General features: G+C 41.2%; 1 protein-coding gene across 1 annotated transcript in view; it reads left to right on the forward strand.

Annotated features, from left to right (window-relative positions):
* Window positions 1-23,187, forward strand: part of LOC136348066 (cilia- and flagella-associated protein 337-like) — a 78,570-nt gene that overhangs the window by 14,487 nt on the left and 40,896 nt on the right. The gene's annotated exons all lie outside the window — the stretch shown is intronic.

A 23,187-nucleotide genomic window follows, 5' to 3' on the forward strand; every position in this document is an offset into this window, starting at 1 on the left:
CTCGGCCCCAGCAAGGCGGGCTTCGCACCTCGCAGGGTTTGGGAGACGCGGCAGCGGCGAATCGCTACACAGTGCGTTCGATCGTTCCCGATTAAAAAAAAACCAAAAAAAATTTAAAAAAAAACAAAAAAAATTAAAAAAAAACAAAAAAAAAATAAAAAAAAAAACAAAAAAAATTTTAAAAATACAAAAAAAAAGAGCATCCATCGTGTTTTGTTTCAGACGTCACCCTCACAACGTCCGGCAAAGTTTTGGGAAAAATATAACCCCGAAGGGGAAACTTTGATCTACGAAAGCGAACGAACGTACGCACATTCGAATCGAGAACCACCTTGAAACACTTCATTTCACAACCTCTGAAATTAAAAGCCTGATTAAGTATTCATTCATTTAACGAACGGTTGTGAACCGCAGGTACTGTCTTAAATCCGACTCTACGGTGTGGTTTTTAAGGTAGCGTTTCCAACCAAATACGTGGGCCATACCTTGCGTGGGACGTCTACGCTCCGGCACTCCTAATTCAAATATGTTGCTTTATAAATGCATTTCGACTTGATAAAACGTAGATGGGAACTTCAAGTGAGATGATGGGTACCTGGGCCTATTAAAAAGTGGCATTTGTTGGGTTCACGGCCATTTAATCGAAACCAAAAGGCCCCCGTTTTTGAGCTTCTCTGTGGTCGATGAAAGATGGAAATAGCCGCTATTCATCGTTTTAACATGCGGCAAATCCGAAATTAACTCAAAAGGAGTCTCGACCTCACAATGAGAGAACGAGTGTCCATTTTTTTTTTTTTTAACTTCGAAAAACACTGTATTTTCACTGCATGCTTTATGCATGGCAAACAACGTTTCTTTGAAGGGATCCGCAGCGCCCCTCTCCTTATTTTACTGTAATCGAAAGCGAAAAATTCGTACAATTTCGAATAAATTTCGAAAATTACGAAAAGTTCAACATTCGCCATATAAAATGTTCTATAAGAAAAAAAGCTCTGATTGTACTTGTTTTAGTTTAGGACGGTGGGCCTCATCAGGGCGAGTTGCTGGCAGCGCAGGGTGATAAGTTTCGAACCAACGTCGCTCGTTATGAAACGGGACGTCCAAGGCACATAAATAAATTTTTCCTCGAAGCCGTTTAAAGGACATTTCGTGGCCGATTTCGTCCTTTCGAGTGGAACGCCCGTTTGTTTTCGGCAAATTTGCAAATAGCTCGAAAAAGCATTTTTTGTTGGAAAAGTTTTTCCCCGAAATCAGTCGTTTTGCAGATATTAACGAAAATCGAAGTGGCACATTTGAAATGACGCGTGACGTAAATTATGGAAAAAACTTCATTGGCCGACAATGAAAATTCGTAGATTTTAACCCAAAATCACAACAAAAATCATTTTTAAACGTTTACCAGCCGAAAAAAAGAGCTAAATTTTTACTCAAATTCGCTCGTAATTTATTTTTTAACATCGAATTTATTTATAAATTTCGCGTAATTATATATTTGTGATTTTCCTTGAGACGAAGCTAATTATTTGTCTTTCAGCTAAAGTTGTTAATTTGAAAGTGGAAAAAGTGCTTAAAATGGCGCTTATCAGATTTATACGTAGAGATTACCTGAACAAAAGACACCTGGTCATCGAGTCCTTTTTCGAACAATGAAGGAATTTCTTCAGAGCGGCAACGTGGCGACAGGCAGAAAAACCTGTGCGGTCATTGCTTGGACCGTTTGTTCGACTGATCATTGTGTAAAAATCATTTTTACTAAGAATTTCGATTAATTTTTACTGTGAATTTTTATTTCTGGTTAATAAATTGTTTTCGTAATTTAAGTCGTGCGTCATTTCAAATGTGCCACCTGCTGATACCTGAAAAACGAGATCTTTCGAAAAAAAAACTTTTCCAGCAAAAAATACTTAATTTTTTAAACTCTTTGTAAATTTGCCAAAAAAATCAATTCGATTTAAAAAAGCGAAGTCGAAATGTCCTTCAAAAGGCCTCAAGTGGAAAATTGCTCATGTACGTTGGACGCCCCTTTCCCTAACAAGCAATGTTTGCAAGTTTTTTTACCTTTTCGGATACAATCTCTCGTGCCACTTTCAATCAAACACCCTGTACATTAATCTAGTCGCCAATTGTGCAACGTTCAATTGCAATTCACCGTTCCTACCAAATCACAATATGGATTCCTTCACATAACGACAATTCATTTTATTTCGATTTTGGTTACTCCGAAGTAGCACAATCTGCGTTTGTCCTCTGGTTCTCTTGGAGAAACGTATCTTGCAGAAAGTTAAAAAAAAATTAAACTTCATGAGTCTGAATTAGTCACGTGTTGCATTCACCTCATGGTGCAATGAGCAAAGTATCGAACCATTGGCAGTTGCATACTAGAAATGTACTTGCGCACTTGTTAGATTAAGTCACTTTTCCTTCGCATATGCGGGAAAGTGCACGTTTCTTGCACACCGACTACTGAAAGTGGAGGTTTCATTCTCCGTTCTTTATTTATTTATTTTTTCTTTCTTTCAGTACTGTTTTGTAAGAAAATGACTCGAGTGGCATTTTCCCTCAATTCAATATCATATAGGTATGTGTACGGGGTGTTCGAGATGACGATATCTTGGAGCCCACGTACAAGTAAAGAGATGCAAGCTTGGTTAAACTTTAAAGATGCCGCATACTTTGGAGGCCAAGAAAATGGAGCTTCGAAACTTGTTTAATTTTAACTACTTTCTCGGATGTTTGGAAAACACTGAATATTACAATTTTCCAGAAAAGGAAAAACGGGAATAGCTATTCAGAGGGATAATCCCTGACCGCGGGTTCAACCACGCCGTTCTTATCGGTGATTTTTCGGATGGGATACTTGAAATCGAGGAATTTCGACTAGCTCCAATGGACGTTATAGGAGGTTGCACATTCCACATTTAAACCTCCATATCAGTCAAGTAAATAGGAGGTAAATGAGAGGGGGACACACATACGGTTTGTCCTCGGATAGGTGAAACCAGTCTTGACAACAAAAGACAAAAAATTTTTTGATTTAAATTTATGTTTTTTGGAGTTCAGCCCTGTTTTGGTTAAGAAAAAATTTGTAATGGAATTTTGCTTTCCATAAATCAAGCATGTGCAGGAACTTAATAAATCTCATTTTACGTGAAGTTTTCCGTGAAGTAAATACAACAACTAACATGAAAAAAAATTGTTAATGGCAGGTTTGTGCTCGTCTTCGATTAATAACCATCAGCGACGCTCAAGATTTATGAAATTAAAGGTCGTTAATTCCACTACTTGTCCGGTCGTAGTCAAACTACCTTTCAGTTTATAATACAACATCTACCACCTGTGAAAGTGACCTTTAAGGTGGCCCGCTTTCGACTTGGCATTTTAGGACTCAAAGACTCTCAATCGTGTTAAAAGGACAAAAATCGGATATGTCCGTTACGAAATAAAATTTAGTGAGGATGCAAGGGAGAACATGATTTCCCCAATTGTGGACACGGACAAATCTGTTTCTCTGTCAAACGAGCGGATCGGCATCGGCGTCCGCCGATCGGACCATTCGGTTGATCTAATGATTCGATGAATCGTGAGACTGATCCTGATCGATTTCGCCTTAAATCGGGGAAACATAAACAAGTCCTGTTTCGATTAGTTAACGAGTCATAATCGATAGATGCTAAGTCGTAGAATATAAACGAACGCAAACCCGTCGATGGAATCGACCCCAAAGCTCCTCCCCTGGTCAAATTTGGAGCTTTGTATTTTTTTTACTTTCATTTCCCAAAAGGGAGAATTTTCTTATGAGTGTACCGCTCTGTGAGAGCGACTGCGGCCGATGATTGCCGAGGCTGACGTAAAGCTCTCTTTTTAGTGCCTTTTCGTCACATTTGTTCCACAAAGGACACACGAAACGCAAAGGGCGAAAAGTGTAAATCTAAATCGCGATTTTCTTTCAATTTCGCAAGAGCCGATCCGCTTTTCCGGGAACGCGCTGTACACTGTCCGAGTCAGCTTGGACAGGCACGACATTGCCCTCGCCATGCGACGAAGAGGAAAATTAGTATTTAGTAAATGCGAAGATAACATATCGCAGGCATTAGATATGCCCGTGTTGGGCTTGTCCCTTGTCTTCTACTGGGACGCATCGTGGGCTTTAAAATACTACTCTGGTAGGTGTTTAATTTTTGAATAATCTTAAATAGCCCCTGTAGTAACCGGACTTGATTAAAAAGAGATACCATCTATCTTCCCGAGTATACCTGGCCCACTGGTGTTGGTGTTCGAGTTTATTTATTTCTTAATAGGTAGTCAAAAACGTCGAGATAGCAGCTTGAAAGACACGTTAAAGAAATCCGAGATTGGTCTGTTTGGCGCCTCGATGGCCCCTTTTTATTTTCCCCCATTTACATTTTATTTGGATTAAGGTTTAAAAGTTGCACACGTTTCTGGCTGCATACAAAACGAATCGCGGAAACTAACTTTTGCAGATTTTTACGTTTCTGTCTGTGAAAGTTTTCCAACTTCCAGGCCAATTTGGGAAAGTTGAATTATTCCATTTTCGAGGCTCCTGCAGATTACTCTCCGGTATTACAGAGGACGTTTAGATTAGGATTACTAACGACGCCGATTTAACCGATTCAAAGACTATTCATACATAGACCGTTGAGGCAACGTGATTTATTTTGGACGACCACTCGAGCGGCCTGTCCTTTTCGGACGTACCGCAAGTGGCGCCATGCGGCAGCGCCCGCTGAAAGTACACCGTCTTGGCGCACCCAATTTATTCTATTCGCAAATTTCGGACACCCCAGGAAGAGCCCGTCAGAACGCGCGATCGACGGGGGCAATTTTAGTCCGACATTCGAAAAGTCAAAAAAAACGCCGAAATTTCCATTTCCATTTGGAAAATGGCTTCCCAACATTTTGGGGCGTCACGGACGATTAAAACGACGGATTAAAATAATAATAAAAAAATCTTTCGAAAATTCCGCCTTAAAGGGGCTAGAGCCCCCCGGAGGGGGAACCCCGAAGCCGGGCTTTTTGCGATATTTCCGAAACGGTTCGCGCTAAAATTTTGAAATTCCGTAAACTACAATAAACTGAAAAAACTCGTTTGAGTTGATAAATGCAGGTTTTAGTCAGAGGCGTCACGTACTGCGCAAATCGTACTTCTTCGCCTCTGACATTTCGGTGTTAATGGACAGGGCCGGCGCCAGCGAATGTGCAAACTCTACATTTGCACGTAGCAGCAAATTTAACTGGGCGGCCAATACTCAAAGAGAGGCGAAAAATATATTTTTTTCTAGACATGTCTGGAAGCTAGGAATTCCCTCCCTCGTTTGAGGGAAGAATGCAGCATTTTTTGCCATCTGTCATTTTCTCCTCTAAATTGAGGGAAAAGCTAAATTTTCCATGAAAATCGTAAAAAAATAATTAAATTCAGGGGAAGAGGGGGCATAACGTCAGTTTGCACGGGGCGGCAAATTGCCTGCCGCCGGTCCTGCTGCCGGAGCTGCAATTGTCCTGCTCATACCAACAGTAAACTGGTTTAATGAGTTGGATAAAAATTTACTCCAGTTTTGGAAGGAATTTTCCCAATTAGTACTTTTTAGCACACAAAACCAAGAATATTCACCTTAGTAAATAGCCTTTAAGGCTGACAATCCGTTGTACGACTGTAGGACTTGTCTGTAGCCGAATGGTTATGAAATTGTTGCCAAATTTACTCAAATTCTGAGAGGAAAGTTCACGTGTTTCATACCGTTCTACACAGGAAATCATGAGTTCCCGATCAGATATCTCCCAAACTAGTGGAGCCGCAAATCTTTCTCTCACCGACACGTCCGTGGAAGCTGCTCTCAAGTGAGATACAAGATTGAGCCCAATTCGCGTCTGTTTCGAAGTAATTTTTGTATGATTTATTAAAACGACTTAATATAAATCCGTGCTCGAATTGCTCAAGAGAAAAAAGGTATTTAGAGACAGTGGGTGGTCGACGCTCAGCGATCGGCCAAAAAACTCCCACGACGACAATACTTCTTATAAATCATAAATTAGAAATTTTGATTAGTGTTTTTGTGGAACGCACCTGTTACGATGTGCGATCGAAATTGGCAGTCTTGACCGTTGCTGCCAATGCAAAGGACAATTTTAGCAATTATAAACTGTGTCCAGATATCTGCTGGACATCTGTCGCTTTCGCTGGACCGGCGAAAAAGAGATAAGACGAGTTCGCTGCTTAAAAATGTACGCAGAGCCCCTTGCAAAAAGAGTTTTGATTTATATTCGGTTTTTTTTTATTTATTTTTATTTTTTTTTTGAATTGGGAGCAATGGGTGGTCGACGCCAGTTTCAAAATATGTAAAACTTCGCTTGGGAACCTCCATACCCAACGTGCCCAGGACTTTATTTCCCCAATTAGCACTTTAGGCCTGAACTTTTGCACTAGAGTGCCTCATACATAAACCATTAACCTAAATACGTAAAGTTGCATAAGAGCAGTGGATTTTAGAATTCAATCCCCCGGATAAAGTTTTTCCATTTAAATCGCTTTACCTCAAGCAACTTATTATTACTTAAGTCGATATGGATTTTTACGCCGGACAAATCAGCGGGCCGGTTTTTTCAACTGACCACACGTGTGTCACCTGTTCAGGTGGGCAGCTGTTTTTAAGATATGAATGAATGGGATCTCGAGTAGGTGGACGTAATTATGGAATAATTGGATCTGGTAAATGGTCACCTCTGAATCTAGGCTAACTGGGCACCTACTATAGGTCGAACATAAAAATGCGTTTTCAATTCTCAGTATTTGTTATTGCTAAACAATTTAGCGTTTTGCATGATAAAATTATCAATTTTTGATTAATGGTCGTTTAATTAGTGCGAATGTTATGATTTCTCTCTTTGCATAATGTCTTTGCGCCACGTTTAAAAGAGAGAGGGCCCTCCTAACAAGCAGTTTCTGGGTTAATACCAAAGGGCCCCTCGAATTTGTATAGGCCTTACGCCGGATAAGCCTTTACGGGGTTTAAATTTAAATTACGACAAGCCTTATCCTCATTTTGGATAATGAGAATTTGGTCTAATCTTCCTTTCAAAGTCGTCATATTAAAAAGCCTTCCGAAAGCCTTTTGTGTAGGGAACAAGTTCTGATGAGCTAAGCTCGTTAGATTTTAAATTTCGTATAGCATGATTCAATGAAGTGACAAGACAGCTTTCGCGATGTTGCTTTCGTAAATGTATTTTTCCCGATGTAATCGCCTCCATTTTAACGTTTAATTTGGGTTTCTTACAAATTTCGGTAACTTAACCACGCCCAATCAATTTCCGGTCAAGCTGAGCCCAAACGGCGAGTTTAACAACCGTATTAAGGTTCCCGGTGTATGTTCGGAATCAATTAACTGAAAGTGGAGAGGGACTTGGTCAGTATGAAATTAAAAAAAAAATGCCTTGGGACGTTGTTTATTTGACCAGATTTGGTGGACAGACAGCGCAGAAACGTTTAGTTCGATTTGAGCCGCTGAAATCCGTCACTTTTCGCACCAAGTGTGGTTACGCCAAAATTCCACAGTGGACGGAAATGAAATACGAGCAGTAGGAAAAGGAAATAAAATTCGAAATTTTAGGAATTTAGCAGGGGGAGGACTGACGAGAGAATTAAAAAACGGAGAAAAAGTGTTGGAGAAAACTGCAGACCACCTCGACAGGATTTTGAGAATAACGAAAAGCATGATCGGATTATGCTTGAATAGAACATGAAATGATGAAAAATTTAGAGGAAGCCGCCCCAATTACTTAAGAGTTAACAAGGAGGATTTGAAGGAAATTTCTCAGAAGTGCTTAGCTCATTAAATCACTAAGATTTTTCGAATGGTTTGTGAGTTATTGAGTGCAGAATTTGAAGGATTTCCGAAGGCCTTTTTGAGAACAGTTTTAAACACAACAATTCGGAGATCACTGACTTTACAGGTCCGGACTGAAAATTTGGCCATGGCCCTGCATTTGTAATTCTTTAAACTGTCAAGCGCAACTGTAGAATTTCACTTCTTGTCTCCGATTTGTGTCATTATTCAAGCCGCACCGAGTATCCAAAATTTAATTTTTTTCCGAAAAATTGCTTTTTTGAGACTTTTTTCACGACAAATTCGACCAACGGAAACTTAGTTTGTTAGGAATCAGCAATAATTTTTTTCCCACAATAAGGGCTGATGTGTGCAAAAGATGAAATAATATATTTTCTCGGTGGATGTATACAGGGTGATTGGTAATTCGACGTACTCCTTCGAGGAAGCGGCAGGAAATGAGGTAGGAAGTAAATTGAACCCACGCATGCGTATTCCAAAACTCACTATATTTTGACTAATATATATTTTTTTAAAATCGGAGTCTGATTTCAGGGTGCTTTTTCAAAAAAATACTTTTTGGATATTTTTACTTTTACTGCTCAATCACTTGTGCAACATTATGATTTTTGCATGCAACGGAGACATCTACGTTGTGCGAAGATTTTGGGCGAAAACTGTCATAAAATGAACTTTTTGAAAACCAACTGCCGCGACGTCTCATAATTTCCCGAAGAGTGTCCAAAGTAACCTGCGCACAAGTTGCTTTAGAAACTTCTCCATTTCAAAAGGGATCCAATGAGGTATTAATATTTCCAAGAAACCATTTGCGGTTCCAAAGAAAATAGCTGGAAAGCCTCAGATGGACAACTTGACTTAAATTTAAGCAGTAACTAAGTCTTCACACGATGCACGTGCTTCCGGATATATTTTATTCCACACCGAAGGTGATAATTTTAGACAAGAAATCGAGTAGCGCAAGCAAAGAAATCCAAAAAGGGTTTTTTGAAAAATCATTTTGAAAATGTTGAGACCTGAAATAAAAAAATTGAAATAACTCAAAATTTAGGGAGTTTTAGAATGTGCATATAAGGGTTCAATTCACTCTTCGCCTCGTGCCCTATTACGCCCCCAAAGGACCACGTTTAATTACCAGCAACCCTGTACAGGTATATGGAAACGAATGCGTGTATGCATAATAAATGAAAATATAAATGACGTAAATAAATGAAAAGGAAAGGGAAGGAAATGTTATTAGACGACAACGTTAAGGAAAATTGAAATAATGCTGGAGACAACTTCGAAATCGATAGATCGTGGCCACAGTTAACTCCTCAAAAGCGGTTTAATGGATGCTACAAGAAGTGTTGCATAAATAATTACCTGCCTGATGGGCCACTACCCAATTTACCTTTTGAATGCGAAATAGAAAAATATATATTACAAGCGTGGATGAAAACAAACAGAAATTAATTAAAAAAAAAATAGATGAAGATAAACAAAGAATTAACAAAGTTAGTGAACTATGGAAAAATGTGGAAATAAGTAAAAGTTTTAAAAAATGTATATTTTAATCATTTTTTCGTTGCTCTATTTTTGAAATAGGCCTTCTAATCAGTTTTTAGTATCCCTGAAAACGTGTCGATATCAATTTCTGCACTTTTCTGTATTTGAATTTAGCGGTCTTCGAGACTAGATTTGACCGCCGTTTTAACGCATCAGTCTCGATGCAGGTAAATGCAGCTTCTCCTCGTTAACATCGTTGAGCTTTAGCGAATTTGAGCAATTCTTAATTTTGCGCTAAACCTCTTTCTGGGCTGTTTCATGTCCATCAGCTGCATGGCGTTGTTAAAGAGGTCAGTTTCCAATTGAAAAGCGAACGGTTCGGCGGTGAATCAGTTGAGGGTACCTCGAAACTTTTACTACTTAAAAAAATTAAAAAAAAAATTATATAAAATTAAAAAAAAAAATTAATTTTTTTTTTTTATTTAAAAATTTTTTTTTTTAATTAAAAAAAAAAAAAAAAAAAACTGAAAGTTGGTCGTTCGCGCAGGGCCTAAACGCGTCGCATACCCTTGCGTGAATAGTTGCTGGAAATCGATTCTGAATCCGCCTTAAAGACCACAATAAATAAGCGCTTAATTCGATTTAGCTGCCGGTCGTAGCAAATAAAATAAATTTTCAAGAATACAATACATAATCTATAATTCATATCGAAGGTACCCTCTTTCTTGCCGGGTAAAAAGCGGGCCGAAGACTTGTTACCGCCAGGATTTATACCTTTTCTTGGATTGATTGCGCATAAAGGAGAGATAAAACGTCTTGATTTCTCGATTTTTGCATCGTGCTTTTTGAGAAAATTAAGGAAGACAAGCTAACTGCCGCCTATATACAATGCTCCCGATTTTTTGCATCCGCTTATTTGGATCGGGATTAAGAATTCGAAATGTTCCATGAAAGCTCCCGTAATTTATTTTTATTTCTTTTCGATGGCCCGAGACATGTTTATGGTATCAGAAGATCTGCGCTTCGATTTCAGATATGATCTGCCAAGATGGAACTTGATATTCTTTCGAGAATTTCATTAAAGCCCATGCTCACTGTATAAAGTTTAAATTTATTAACCCGCTCGAAATAGTCCCGGAGCAACTCAAAGCTGATTTATTATGGTCGTTTAGTTTTAGTAGTGTTTTGTGTTGAATACTCCTCCGATTGGTAAACTTTGTCCATTCAACGTTTCGGTTAAAGATGAGGGAAGTGGATGATATTTAAACTAAATTCGCTACTTGAATTAATTTCATTACCACAGTGACGAAATAGGACGAGGAAGCATTCGAGGGGAGACGCAGGGGGAATGCGATTAGGTACTTCGTTCTGGCCGCCCAACGAAGAACTGACGAATAGACGCAGGTGTTAGTCCAATGGGTCAGATTACACCCTCAGTTACAAAGCGACAATATAATTATTCACGTGCGTACAGGGTGTTCCAAAAGCATCGCGGCAAATTTCGGAGGGCAGCGGGAGGCGTCAGGTCGAGCTTTTCCATTAATAAACTTGTGCCCGCAAATGAGCCGTTCGGGCAGAGAAAAGGCAGCATGGTCGCTTTTTGCTCGTTTTAAGTGTTGTTCGTTCGGTAAATAAACGATGGCAAACGGTAATTGTTCAAAATGTTTGCTCCAATACAAAGATTGCACCGTCACTCCATTGACCCGGGGGCCCCGTGGAATATCCCGGGAATAGCTCCTAGATGGGGGCCATTATTCTTGCCAAGAGATTTTCCTCATTAGGAATAGGCGCGTCGCAGACCAGACGTGCGAGATAGCTGCAATGGAAAAAGTCCAGGGTGGTCGGGAGGACGCGCGGGCCTGGCTTCGAAGCCTCCTCTTCTAGTCCCTTGGTGCATGGCCGCGAGTTCTTCAAATGAGCAATTCGCGTTTTTTGTTGTTGTTGTTGTTGTTGTTGTTTTGCGAGCATACATGTTCGTTAAAGAAAAAATTTGTATTCGCATACGTCAAGGTATGTCGGCATGTTTTCGGAACGTCCTGTATTGGCCAGGACAGTACGTGATGATGTAAAATTTGCTGCACTTCCCGAAGAATCGCAAGTCGATGACGACTTTGTTACCTTAAATGGACTTATAATATATTTGATTTTTTTTTATGATTCCATTACTCCAGATTAACATCGTGTAGCTTACTGGTGTCCTGAAATGTCAACTTTCGGAGGAAAAATTGCTTTATATCAAAATTGGCAAAAACCTTCTGTATAATTTTTTTTTTTTTAGTGGAACTAACAAAGGCTCGCCAGAAGAAAGCTAAAATATCGCACCTAATTCCTCTCGATTTCAATTTGGACGATCATCTCCAGGACGGTCTGCACAACAAATTGAACTATCTTCAAATGACACACCCCGTATTTCGTTACGTGGGTTAAAAGGCCGTTCCATTCTGCATTCAATCATGGAACATTTGCCTGTTCTCACATAAAGAATTCTTTTGGGTTATTTGAATTCTTACCTGGCATATTGATGTAAATAGAAAGATGTTTAGGAACAAACGATGGACATTTTGAGCAACTATTAAAATCGTTTGTTAACGTGTAATTAAGGGTATTACACCATCGAGCAACCGATCATGCTTTGCATGTATATTTTTTACTTTCAAGCCTCAAACTCAAACCACTAAAAATAACCCTTATGTAAGAATACCGAGATAGTACGTGATGGAATGGGGAATGAAATGGCCTTTGGACTTATGTAATAAAACGTGGGGTTGGGGGGGGGGGGGAGATGCCTTTTTTGCACTTTTGCATCGGCCTAGTTCAATTTACTTTGCAGACACCCTATAGATGATTGCCAAAATTGAAACTGAGAAGAATGGAGTGTAAGATTTTGCCTTTCCACTGGAAAAAATTTTATTGTCCCACGTGCACTAGTTCCACTACAATAATTTTCCGCACAAGAAATTTTTACAAATTTTGACTTCGAAAATTTTTTATATCAAAATTTGACCTTTTAAGTTGGCAGTATGTTACATAAAGTTGACCTAAAATTTAACATAGACTCGCAAAAAATATATACAGGGTGAGTCGGGAGGATCGTGCCAAACTTCAGGAGCGTGTCGTACATGAAAAATAAATGTAAAAAAACGCAAATGTTGTTGTCCGATTTTCGTTTGTTTACAAGTTATAGCGTAAATAAAATTAAAACATAAAATTTAAAAAAATTATAAATTTCATAATAAATTCCATATTTCTTATGAAATTTACAATTTTTTTAAGGCGCCGATGTATGTAACATTTGTCTTTTGTATCCCTGTTTCCAAACTGTCTGAAAACGTTGCTTGGGAAAGATCCCATTTCCACCCATTTTTCAAACAATGAAAAATCTCAGCCGAAAAAAGGTTCTTTAGGAAGTTTCACCTTTCATCTAGGCGATCACTCCAAGATGGGTCGCGTAAACCACCATGAATTACGAGCGGGAGTATCTTTCAGATTCCTCAGATCTCGTGGAAGTCATCCTCGTGGCAACGCTACCAGCACGTTAGTAATTTGACCCTTAATGGGTCAACTGAACTGGCAGAAAATCGACTTTTTTCTGATTAAAGTTGCCTCTAATACGTCACTTTTTTTTAAATTTTACTTTACTTTTGCTTTTTTTCGCCAAAATTTTTACTAAAACTTTTTTTTTGCTGAACTCTACATTGGTCCCCACTGCGGACACGCCCCTTTTGCAAAGGTTCCGGTTCGAAATGTTCCGCTAATTTCCTGCCAAGGCAGCGAATGTTCCGTATGAACATGGCATATTAAGTTATTTGAAAAATGTTATGTAGGCAACACGCTTATTGGGTCTTAGAGCCAAAATTAAAAATACTAACCATTGGCGTAGCAGAATGTAAATCTAACGCGCGGAGCTAAGCGCGAAGGAGGAAAAAATGCAGCTGGTAACACCACTGTTCTCTATTACGTTATGGAACAAGGGAGTCTTTGAGTTTTCCATTTTATGTTTTAATCCCCAATATTCCTTTAAACAAACGGTTTCGTGCCTTCGGAATGAAAAAGCAGAAATCTCAAGAGGTGCACCACTTAGGTGTTATTAATCGGGACGATGATGGAAACAACCTCTAATTGCTTTTAGGGCATGCGAGAGTTTTCCAGTGTTTCAGCGGCAAAAAGTATAAATCTTGGTTTGTTTCCTGAAGTTTTCGGAGAGTTTTGAGGCTGTTCTTCTTTACTACCCTCGAGATTAAAATAATATAACTGAGCAGTAACTCCCAACGTATCGCAACGCAGGACCGTAAAACGATAGAGAATTTTCGATAACGATACAAAATCGATATCGAAGAACATTTATTTCGCGGAAGCAAGCAAACGGGAGCGAGGTAATTAGCAAGTGGCAGATTAGCTAACTGGAACATTGTGAAAAACAGAAATCCACACGCTCGCTTGGGCAGAATTACACGGAGTATTGCCAAAAGGCAGGGCACTGCATGAGCCAAAAAGTCCTTAAAGGACTGCAATTTGAATGTTGTAATGTCGTTTTCCGCTTTCGAGCCCCTCGTTGCGTGCAAAGGGCCAAAAGGGCACAAAAAAGATTAAGGATAGATACTAGAAATGATTAGTGGTTCATCGTCGGAAAAATTGTAGAAAGCGCGTACGGCGGCAAGAAATAGTTCAGGAACGTTGCGATGAAGACAAGAAAAAGACTTAACAAATAATAATAATAATTGTGATAGTGATAGTGAACATGACTTAAAAAAACCTTCAAATTGAGGAATTAATTCAGAATTGGTAGATGGTAGAATTGTGTGTCCTACTTTCCCATCTCATCGCAATAGAATAATTAAATTCTCCGTCTTTCCGCATTAACATGGCCGCCATAACTCACGGCTTCGTTCGAATGTCTTTACGTGGGCGACTGTTCGGAAAACATCAAAAAGGCCAAAAATCGAAAAACTCTTATGATTTACGCTTCTCGACAGATCTTTACCTAATAAATTACCGTATAAATGCAATAATTTCGTATTTAATTCCCGACAATACGTGGAACACATGCGTTCCATCGATGAGGCCAGTGCACCATTTTAACGCCCTCATAAAGAGATATTCACCAGAACATTTAGATGGTGCCGGGTTCTGCATCGGTCGGGAATGCACTTACACTTCTGAAAAATTTTGGTTCGATTATTCCGTTAATCCTCCGCAAATCAAGCGACGCTTCTATACAGGGTGGTCCTCCGGGTAGTCCCGCGACCGATTGCGGGAAAACCGAATTCTAGAAGAATCTGAAAATGGGGGGATTTACCCGAGTCGTTGGGGGACACGCGTTAAAAATATTTTCAAGATGGCGGCACTTCCGGTCGTGCCGGAACTCGCCGATTTTAAATGGAACGCCCTATATCTTACTGCACTTTGCGACTCCACGGTGGATTCCGAACGCCTTTCATATGGAACGTTTCACGCTTATTCTCAACCGTTCTGGAGATATTTACACTTAGTCGGCGGTTCGTTTGGTGATATTACGAAAAGGGAAAGTTGCATCGCTGCAATTTTCTGAGGGATCGCTAATTAAGCACAGCTTCAGCCGCGCATGTGGTTAAACTCGCGAAACAACATACAGGGTGGTCGTAAGTAATTCTTAAAGTTGACGATCGCAAATCGTTAAAAACTCGTGTTTTTTTTTTAAGTAGAAACCCCCATTTTTCTCGGCGCAAATTGCCAAATGAATCAACGACTGCAACTGTCAAATTTCATCTTTAAGTGTAAATATCTCGGGAACGGTTAAGAGTGAGCGCAAAACGTTCGATATAAAAGGTGTTCGGAACTCATCGTAGAGTCTGAGAATGCAATAAAGTATAGGGCGTTCCGTTGAAAATAAGCGAGGCGACACCTGCTTCCGGTGTGACCGGAAGTGCCGCCATCTAGAAAATATTTTTAACGCGTGTCCCGTAACGACTCAAGTATATCCCCCATTTTCGGATCTTGCCAAATTACGCTTTTCCGGCAGTCGGTCGAGGGACTTCCCCGAGGAGCGCCCTGTATTTACGCGGCGCATTAAGTTATCGGAAAAATGCTTTTTAAAAAAATTGTTGAGCTCAATTGCAAATAAAAGAATTGTCGAAGTGGGATGGAAATGTGAGTCATGGAGGTAAATTTGGAAAAGGAGAAATGCGGCTGGTAACAAGTTTGTTTTCTTTCATATTTGATAACAAAGAAGTTTTAAGGTATTTTTTTACAGCTTTATCCCTTAATATTTGCTCAAGAACTGATTTCGTGCCCCCGCAATGGAAAAGTAAAAATCGGAAGAGATACATGACTTGCATTGGGTTTCGTTAGTCGGGGTGCAGATAGACACAATTTCCTATGACCCATGGGGCATCCGAGAGTTGTCCAGTGTCACAGTTACAAAATCTCAAAATCTCGGTTGGTTTCCTGAAGGTTTCGGGCAGCGCTACAGCTAGGCGTGACTACCCCGAAATTTCCAAAAAACTAATATAACTTTTAACTTAATGGTACAAAATGGAGGTTGGAGAATCTGCACTGGACAAAAGCAAAGAGAAAGGCCCCAGGAAGTGAGCGAATGGCAGCTAAGCTCATCATTGCTTTTACCAGGATAGTCCTAGAAGTATCCAACCTAACACTAACCTGAACTAACCTAACACTGAAAAGAAAAAAAAATGGAAAGTATTACGTTATTTCTCAACATAGTCTGCTTTGAGATTGACACACTTTTCCCAGCGGTGTTCTATGGCTTCTTCACCGTGTTTGCAGTAGGAAGCTGCTTCGTAAGCTTCAAAGCATACATCAACGTCGGATTCCATTTCTTAATTATTGGCGAATCTCTTTCCTAGAGGCATTTTGTCAAGTTTGAAAATAGAAAATAATCTGAGGGAGCTAAGTCTGGCGAAGAGGATGGACGCGGAAAAAGTTCAGAATCACGTTGATTGATTGCGGCCATCGCGATGACGGAAGCGTGGACTGGCGCGTTGTTTCGATGAAACAAGACTTTCTTTTTCTCCAAATGCGGTCGCTTTTCCCAAATGTCTGCGCTTAAACGCTGTAATAAATTTGTATATTATTCCATATTTAGTGTTTTTCCTTTAATCAACAGCAATTATCTCAACAGACTTCCGCTTTGACCTTTCCCGCAGACGGAACGGTTTTCTCCTTCTTTGGGGCCGATTCTCCTTCTTTGGGACCGATTCTCCCTTTTGAGCCAGTTGTTCTGCTCCTTCGTTTCAGGTGTAAAATCGTGGCCCCGTGCGTCATCGATGGTTATGAATCGACGCCAAAACTCGGATTTATCGCTGCCGAACACTCTCACGGCGCTGTTTTTGCTCATCTCGCACACAGCTCTTTCATATCCAATTATTCGGTTAAAACGCATTGCCCAGTGCTTCTCAAAATGCCCGCCATGTCTGCTAACTCGCCCAATCTCAGCCGAGTACAGTCCCGTGGATTTTCACCAGAGTTTCTGAGGTGGTCAGATCTGCAGAGTCGCCGGGCCGACCGCCGTGGAATCCGCGTTGGCAGCTCGCAGCAGTCTGCCACTCAACGTTTAACGGTCGCCAACGAAGGACTGGATCCCCCAGGGCAGAATCGAAGAAGAAATCGCCCCCCGGGCATCAGCTGGGGTACTCCTGGGGCCGCCCTCGCAAGGGCGAGGACCGAAGCTGAGTCCATCGCAACCGCACAGCAGCAGGACAGTGCATTATGCAAGTCCGGTTGAAAATTTACAAACAGCAATAAAGGCCTTGATAATACAACTTTTATAAGGCCGTTTTCTCTGTTTGAGCCTCTGGTCGCATGCAGAGGGCGGAACAACCGCTCAAATGGACAAGAATGACGACCAAGTTATTTGCGGTCGATCGTGGAGGAAGTTATAGGAAAGGAAGACGAGGTTAAGGCGTAGTTGAGGAAAACTGGAGTTAGAGAGGCGCAAGGGAGGGACATAAAAAAAAACTTGGCGATGATACTCAGTGTACCAAAAATAATTTAAGTGAGAGAAATTCATTCAGAAGCGGTAGATGTCGAATTGTGCGTTCTACTTTCTCGTGTGATCGCCATGGAATAGTCAAACGTTTCGTCTCTCATTAGAATCTCTCTACGTGGGCGACCATTGGGAAAACGTTGAAAGGTCAAAAATCGAAAAACTCGCGTGACTTATACCGCTCAGCAGATCGCTGGATGACGAACCACTTTATGAATTAAAATTTTTATATTTCAATCGTGACAATATGTAGCACACGTTCGATCGTCGAGATCAATGCACCATTTAATGCCCTTATAAATAGGTATAACACTCGCACACAAGTGTTCAGCACTCGGTTTATCTTATGCAGACTCGAGGGCCCTGCATCCACCCGACATTTAACCTCCTTACACAATAGATGGAATAAAATCAGCAATTCCGCCCTAACCGCATGATTTATTCAATACCCTATCAAGTCGGGCTTGTCCTAAATGAAATTCACCGAAAGACAGCAGATTTTACATGCATGTAGGCCCCCGAGACAAAACGAATTCCGAGTCAATATCACGTATCCTGTGTCGTCTGTGTTTTTCAGCTTTTTATTAAAATCGACAAGAATTCCTGGAAGAGTTGCATCCGAGTCTGCTGTTTTAAACATGCATCCCCCTCTGTGTTGAAATTTGATCTCGATTTAAATTGATTTGGAGGAGGGAAAAATGCGGGGCCTTAGGGTGTCGGTCAAGATCCGCGGGGAGGCGACGATCTTGAAGGTGCGCGCCACCCCACATCCTCCTTGGTATCGTCCAGAAGTCAAATACCACCGCGAGCTTTTACAGAATTAATTACCGAAGGAAACGGGACACTTCCGGATCAATACCTGCATGGGGTGTTATCGAGCAAGTGTCCGATGTTTCACAGTGTGACTTTCGACGAATTTTCCAGCCGGAAAGTTGTCATAAACGGGCATGGCAGCTCGTTCAGCTTTCAAGCTATCAAGCATCAAAGCTGGAAAAGTAAACCGCACATCCTTTGATTTTTTTCCGACCCCTTTCGGGTAATTTCACGAAATTTGCGTCCAGCGATTTCTTGGAGCGAGATACTCAAGTTCGCCAACCGTCCGGTTGTTCCGGCTAGAGGGCGCCGCAAGCCGTAACTGGGACACTAAATTTTTGTCCGGGAATTTTTGAAAAATTTAAGCAAACTGACATTTACATTATTTATAAATTTAACTTACAAGTTTTGAGGAAAATTATCGTAATTATTCGCCTTCGGGAAGTGGCGAATTGCACTCATTCTGAAGCTTGGACACTTCGCGTGTGGAGCTCCCAATTGGAATGGGTGCGAGGCGAAATGATTGTGAAGCGAACCATATCGAGAATCTCAAAAACATTTTCGAGGGTCCACATTCGCTTAACTGGAACGAGGACTCTTGAGAAATCCAGCCATCTTTCGGGAACACTACAAACACCCGAGATTGAGGAAGCGGTTTTTAATCAAGTCGGGAAACATCCGGGAAAAAGTAACACAAAAGCAGCGTCAACGTTGGATATTTCCCACTTTCTGATATGGAAAATCTCACTGGAAGTATGTCATATCCATGCCATATTAAAAAATGCAAACTTCTCTTCCCCGGGACTTCCCGTTGCGCGCGAACTCCTCTATGTGGTTTCGTCGAAAACTTATTCCAGATCTTTCATTTGACACTAAAGCCCTGTTTACCGATGAAGCAGAATTTTCGCCCAGCGCTAAACGTAACTTCCACGACGACCATTCACGGCCAGAAGAGAATCCAAATGCATTTTCCAGAATAATTCTCGGCAGGAATCCTTGGAGATCACTTGCTAGGTCAGTTTTTCTCTCCTGCAAGGCTCGATGGTGAAAGCTATTTTCGGTTTCTAGAAGAAGATCTGTCAGTTGTACTCGGAGATCGTTGTCGCTTAACAGGGCAATGCGGCACTTCAACGGCACATTTTAGCGTTCACGAAAATTCTTAAATCAAAATTTTAACAATAGACGAATCGGCTGAGGGGAACCCCACCGTGGCCGTCTAAATCAGCAGATCTGGAGGATTCGGGGTTTTTCTTGTGATCTCTGACGATTTTGGTGTGCCAGCTACTCGTTCAAAACGAACAAAATCTTAGAAATACGACGGTGCAATTGACGTCGAAGAGTTCGAAAGGCCTGAAATTTTTCAGGGAGTTCATGGTTCAATGCGAAGCAAACTGAGTGCGCGCATAGCGCACGGGGGGGGGACATTTCCAACACTTATCGTAATTTTTATTATTTATCCAGCCATATTTAACAACATTCTAAAAAAAATAAATTATTATTACCATTTTTCAAAAAATTTCTTACCATTTTGACGAAAAACTAAAAGTATTTAAATTTCGTTTCTACGGATAAAAAGTAAGATGGTAAGTTACTTTAGCATTTTTGCAGGCGTGGTCAGCTTTAGATGCATTTTTCTCGGAGAACGCTGCTGGTGCGGCAATAAGGTGTGTTTTTTCGAAACAGACGAGGTGGGGAAAATCATTTTTCTAGTTGAAAGTGATATTCGGTGTGGACAAAACAGTTGCGGCTATTTAGAAGGGTCCTCACGAGCGCTCGTGGCGCCCCCCACGCGACGCAACTAAATCCTTCCCGAATTTGAATTGCTCATCAAAGAACGTATTATTTATTTTCTCAGCTTTGATGCCCCGCATCCAGAAACTTAGCCAAGCTAGAACACGTATTTCCAAGAGCTTCCAATCCCAAAACTGCTTGAAAAATTGCCCTGCGAAACGTCGGACGCTCATTCAATAACGCCCTGTACGTTCCCTTGTACTTTCGAAAATACATATTACAGCATAAATAACGTGTTCACAATTCTTCGTGGACTATCTGGGATTCGTCCAGAATGATATATTATGTAGGTGCGACATGATAGATGGGCATTGGTTGAAAATAAAAGTAGTATTACGGTGCATAAAAGGATGAATGTTCGGCCTTAATGCACTAAAGCGATTTTTATGCAGTGGAAAACTTCCTAACTGATTGATAGCAGCGAAAAGCTGAAGGTCATACTCGATATGCCATACAGGGGGTTGATTAAGCGTAATCTTTAAGGGGTGAGTTTCTGAGAAATTTTAATCCACATTAACCCAAATCTGCAACGGCTAACTCCTTGAGATATACGGCGTTCAATAAAATTTAATTTTTTTTCACAACTGAAGGCCATTTTGGCAATTTTTTTGCCGCGGCAGTCCATGGGCGGCACTCGGGCATTTACTCGGTTTTTTATTCGGCCATACAGGTCGCCACCTGCTGTGATGCACTCGAATTTGTCTGGAAGCGACTTTTTCGCGCCCGCTGCGTGTGATTTTTGAAAAAAAAAACATTTTTTTCTTTCACGAACGAACGCCCAGTGGTGTCCCGCCAGAAGCAGTCGCGTTTAAAAGCACTGCGCAAGTCGCCTCTAAAATGACGATGCGCGCAAATCGCCGATTGGAAAACGACGTACGTACATCCGTGGGAGAAAAATCAGAACGTTTCCCGGTAGAGGATTTCAAAAATCTGACGATGGTTCCTGAAACTGAATTTTTTGGCAATTAAGAGGAAACGTTAATTGCGCGTTTCGGGTAATTAGCGGTAAGTCGCAGTTAAAACAGTCCAATTTGCTAACGCGGGAATGGCAGACTTGCTCGAGTTGCCAGACGAACGTATCAACGGCGAATTACCCCAAGCGGGTGTCTCCAAACCTCCAACTCCGAGTAATTAAACACTCAAAATGGGTACTTTCATCTCGTGCCGCAGATGACGCGCAAGCTGGACGAGTACCGACAATGGTCGTTTTAGGGCAAAACCAGAAAATATTTAGGAAGGGCCCTTTCGTACCATTCGCATCGTATTTGGCACCATGCAGAATCCCACTCCTTGCACGAAACGATACTTTTCCTAACGAGTGTCCGATGTTAAATCTGACCGTTAAAGGGCGACTTTTTTAACCGGAACAACGAAGCCGCCCCTGCGCGTGGCGTACAGACTTTGAAGGCAATAAATCCCCTAATTTCGGCCTTATCTCTTATCGCAACCACCGAATAACAACATAAACACTTATAATTTCGCAACATTGCAATTGTGGGGCTCGTTCGAGGCTTAGGGTGAAATAATGAGCTTAATTTACATTGTAATTTAGTTTATCTCGCCTTACGTATACACTGAAACGTGCCCTAGAGCATGCTGTAGTTTCTATGGTGCAAATTTTGGTGGAGTTGTAATTGTCCTCCAAAATTCGTCAAGTCTCCAAGTACAGCGAACAATTCCGACATAAGTTTTTAACCGAAAGTGAGATGGCGAAAAGCTGCAGATGAATACTCCGTCAGGCTGATGATCAGCGCGTTTTACATTGATACAAATCTCAGTTGGGTAAATGTTTACATAAGAGAAACCTCGGTAAGATTCTGCTCCTGGTGAATAAAGATTTGGCAGTAAATCAAGAAATCAATCAGGTAAAAGGGCAATCAGATGGGCATCGACCTTCTCCATGTTAGTTTCTTTATTCCAGCCGTGAATCTGGTCTTATTACATTTTTATTTGGGTAACGAGCAACGTTTGTGGTTTGGGCGGAATTAAAATCGAAATTTGTTTGTCCTACTCCAGGGTCAACTGTTAGACGAATTGTTTGCGAATAGAGGTTTGTTGGGTCAGTCCCATTCGTCCTCCGAAAGGGAGGACTGAATAGTCAGGGCGAGAGTCGAAGTACTGGCTGATTTACGTGGAAATAATGTTCATGTGCACGCTCAAACCAAGAGGGCTCAACTCGACGGCATCCTCAGAAGTCTGGTCTGGATTCCGAGTTATCGATCGCAAGTAGGGCTGAGCAATAGTCCTAGTTTGTAAAAGCATTATCCAGCCAGTTCGGAGTTGTGGTATCCAGCTCTGGGGTGCTGCTAGCTACTCCGACATCGAGATCCTGCAGCGATTCCAGGCAGAGCCTCTGCGCGTGCTGCGGGCGCCCTCTGGTGCGCGAGCAACGTTGCTCTGCAGTAACCATAAGAGAGGAAATCCAGATGTATACATGATCCGACTAAACAAGCACCTCGCGGTGAATCCCCTGGATTCCTCTAGGTATTCCAGTCGATTGAACAGACACAACCCACGGGGGCGACAGGGTCGGCCTCTAATAAGGAGGGGACCGAGGTGCCACCCTTCAACCCTCCCTTGTCTTTTCGTTTTCAGTTTCTAGTTTCGTTTTCCCGTTTCTGTAAGAATAGCTGCTTATTGTCCGTATAATCTGAATCGGGACGGATTGCAACTTGTAAAAAAATTAAAAAAAAAAAAAAACTTGGTCCCCTGAAACTGCAACTCTTTCCCCAATTCAATCGACTTAACCCTCGAAAAAAACTCACCCTGCATCCGCCAAACAATGGCTCTCCCCACCAGAAATCACCGAAATACCAGCGAGGTCGATACGAGCTCATGAATAGCGTAGATAGTTGTAGTTGTCGATAGATGGCGCGTATAACCAAATTAGGTCGTACCCACCAATACCCGGCGAAACCTGTTTCGTCCAAAGGGAACGTGTTCCGAACCGAAGGTACTCCGAAGCAAACGTGTGTCGAGGTACCACTGAATCCCGAAGTGTTTCCCTTGGCCGAAATGAAGTTTTGCTGGGCGCCCTGGCGGATCCCACACCACCCAGAGCGCCAACCCGGAAGCTTTTTAAAAATTTTCCTTAAGGAAAAAAGCAGAGAAAAGCTGACACCAAGCAAATGTATAGACCTAACTGTGTATAAATGAGCATTCGTTTAAAGTGAAAGATCGGGTAAAGCAGTATTAATTCATTTCAAGTATTTTCTCACCTTAAATGTGCAACACGAGTATTCGCTCAACATGAGAATT

This window comes from Euwallacea fornicatus, chromosome 31 (genome assembly GCF_040115645.1).
Source record: "Euwallacea fornicatus isolate EFF26 chromosome 31, ASM4011564v1, whole genome shotgun sequence".
Taxonomy (NCBI): domain Eukaryota; kingdom Metazoa; phylum Arthropoda; class Insecta; order Coleoptera; family Curculionidae; genus Euwallacea; species Euwallacea fornicatus.